The 3,059-nt window shown below is 48.6% G+C and overlaps 1 non-coding gene across 1 annotated transcript; it reads left to right on the top strand.

Annotated features, from left to right (window-relative positions):
* Window positions 1–252: 252 nt before the first annotated feature.
* TRNAR-UCU lies at window positions 253–346 on the top strand. The gene is made up of 2 exons: window positions 253–289; window positions 311–346. It is a non-coding gene; the product is annotated as a tRNA-Arg (tRNA).
* The last annotated feature ends 2,713 nt before the right edge of the window (window positions 347–3,059 follow it).

Here is a 3,059-nt window from a genome sequence, read left to right as displayed (position 1 = left end):
CAGGAGTACATGCTCATGCCACAGCTCTCCTGGGCAGGATGTGATGGGGGATGTGGGGCAATTGTACCCAGCAGCAGCGGTGGCAGGACCCTGCTTGGGAACCACAGAGGACAGATGAGGCAGCACAACAGTGGGTCCCAAGTGTGTAGTTGCCACTTTCCAAACCATTGCAGAGAGGAGACCTGAATCTAAAAAGGTTGAGAACCACTCACCTGGGCAATAGGAAAGCATAAGAGCAGTGTACTAGAAGTGGGCTCTGTGGTGCAATGGATAGCATGTTGGACTTCTAAATTAATGACAAAAGGAATCTATTCAAAGGTTGTGGGTTCAAGTCCCACCAGAGTCACCCTTTTTATGCCAAGGGAAGGTGTGGAAATTTGCTGCATGATGACAATGATGCAGCCATTGAGATTGTGCTTCAACACAAGTGTCATTGCAGTCCCTGGAGTGGAGGATCATCTCCGCCATAGTTCGTTGATGGGTCTTGAGGTGACTTAATAGTCCTATCCTTCAACCACTGATTTGTCTACAGAATTTGGAGGTCTCTATGTGGGGGAGAGTAGGCTGTAAACAGGGAATGCTCTCCTTTTTCTTTCTCTGCTTTGAAGGCAAGACACTTTACCTCAAAACAGGCTGCCGCTTGGTTGACATTACAGCATCATTGGAGTCAGTTGGCAGCCAACTCCTCCCAGGTCTTGATGTCGGCATCTGTTTTCTTGAGGTTTGCCTTCAGGGTGTCCTTGTAGCATGTGCTCTGGCCACCGCAAGATCTCAGGCAGTGACTAAACTGAGTAGAGCATGTGTTTTGGGGTTGAGAGTCAGGCATCCACATAGCGTGTCCAGCAAAGTTCGTGCTTGAGGATCACCAACTCATTGGCTTCAGCCAGGATGCTGGTGTTTGTGCACCAATCTTCCCATTTGATGTGGAGGATTTTCTGGAGGCCTCGTTGGTGGTACCTCTCCAGGTTCTTGAGATGACGACAGTAGGTCACCCATGCTTCCCATTCGTAGGGGAGAGTGGGGGTGATGACTGCATTTTAGACCTGGAACAAAACAGAAGCAGATCAATCAATAAACAATGTCAGCTCACCCGGATTAAGCTGCCGACATGCTGGCTTACATATGGCTGGCTCATGTATAGCTGGCTTCAAGGTTTTCCATTAAGTCTAAATCAGGTTATGCTAGAGGAAAGGTCCGTGGTGGAGTGCCCAGGCAGGAGCATTGCAGGGATAGGTTTGACAAGCACCATATGCACTTGTTCTACGTATGGTTCAAGGTGGTTTATGGACTGACATAGGGTGTGATGTCTCCGGTCAAGAACAGAGACAGAAATGTGTTGATCACAGATTGAGAAAGCATAAGGCAATGCTGGGCCAACACTCGCAGTATCTGCTCAGTGTTGGTGCAGCTGTCAGTGGACATGTGTTGGATTGCATCCCACATGAGAAGCCCATGGTTGCCTTTGACAGGCTGCCAGCCATCCGTGAGACTGATGCCATGGTGGCACCCATGAAAGGCAGCTGGTCTGAATGGTTGAGTCTGAATTTCCTTGAAAAAAGTCACAAAGTTGGTTGCAAATTTCTGAATGAGCAACTGTGCCAACTTTTCTCTTGAATTTGGAACTCAGAGTTGCCCCACAGGACTAAAAAATGCTATTTTCATCAAGATCTGTAAAGGCAAAGGGGAGAAATACCCTTGTAATAATCACAGGAGATCTCTCTGCTTCCCCTGGCTGGAACGATCCTCTCTTGCATGTTGTAGAAACAAAGCAACCAGAATCACAATGCTGGCTCTAGGCAAACTGGAGAGAGGTTGGCATGATTTTCACTGCTTGTCAAATCCAGGAGAAGGACTGAGAGCAAAATCATGGCCTCTTAGGTAGCTTTAATCAATTTGACCCAAGCCTGTAACAGAGTGAGCTTTGGAGCCTTAAGGAAAGGCTTGTCCAAGGAAGTTTCTGCTGGTCTTGAGACAAGTCTGTGATACTATGCATATGGCAAAGGCTGACGGTGTCCTAGCCAACCTCCTCCTAGGGACAACTGGCATTCAACAAGGATGTTTCAGGGCCAGTCCAGTTTTGTTCTAGACAGACGGCTCCCAACCTTACGGCCAGCATTGGGCTGCACTGGCAAAGAGCTCAAGGTTTGGGTAACTTCTCCAGATCACACACTGGGGCTAAGGTTGTCACACCGACCACAGAAAAGTCCACCACGTCGGTCAGGGCCTGTGCTGATGGCCCGCTCAGGGGAATAGTTTCAGCTGTTGATAGATCAGTTTTCTGCCTGCGAAACTAGGCTTTGGATTAACCCTCCATGCATCCGCTGCACTCGATGCACCCATCCTGCACCATGGTACTGTCATCCTCAGCTCGGGGGGGGACTCACGAAGACAACAATGGTGTCAAAAGAGCAATGATGTTTTAGATCCTGTGCAATCCCTGTCTATCTGCTCTCACTATGGCCTGCCCTGAAAAGTCAAACGCTAGCTAATGGCTGGAGCTGCGGGTGTAGATGTGTTCAAACTAAAGGTGAGTTTGTTGAGCTAGTGCTAGGCCCAGCAGTTGGCCTGCAGGTGCCAGTTGTCAAGGCAAGGCATTAGACAGAGGACCTATGGCTCAAGCATCTGCCTCAAGATACCAGTCTTAGGCAGCATCTGGACTTTGGTCTCTGCCTTTTAGACCTAGCTTGCCTTAAGCCTGGAGTCTGAACACAGAGAGCAAACCAATGATGGTCCAGTCAAAGGGAGCTCAGTCAGTGCTGTAGCAGCCTCTTCATTTCATGATGTACAAATGCAAAGAGGGAATGAGCAACAACCGAAAACGCAAACCTGGTCCTGAGCCAAGGTTTTGTCTCGACCTGGGAGATGTGCTAAAGGCTCTGTGAAAACCACTAGGGGTTTTGCTCCAGCTACTGATCTTATGGAGAAGGTGATGGGCGGCCGTAAAGAACCATAGGCTAGAGAGGGGTTGGTCTGTGTGGAAGGAAGTGCTTGCATATTCAGCTGTCAGACAAAGGGAGTCCTGTTTGTTTGATTTCATTACAAAAAATGGATATCTCTGA

This window comes from Crocodylus porosus, unplaced genomic scaffold (genome assembly GCF_001723895.1).
Source record: "Crocodylus porosus isolate Cpor-Errol unplaced genomic scaffold, CroPor_comp1, whole genome shotgun sequence".
Taxonomy (NCBI): Eukaryota; Metazoa; Chordata; order Crocodylia; family Crocodylidae; genus Crocodylus; species Crocodylus porosus.
This window is presented reverse-complemented; position numbering and strand designations above follow the sequence as displayed.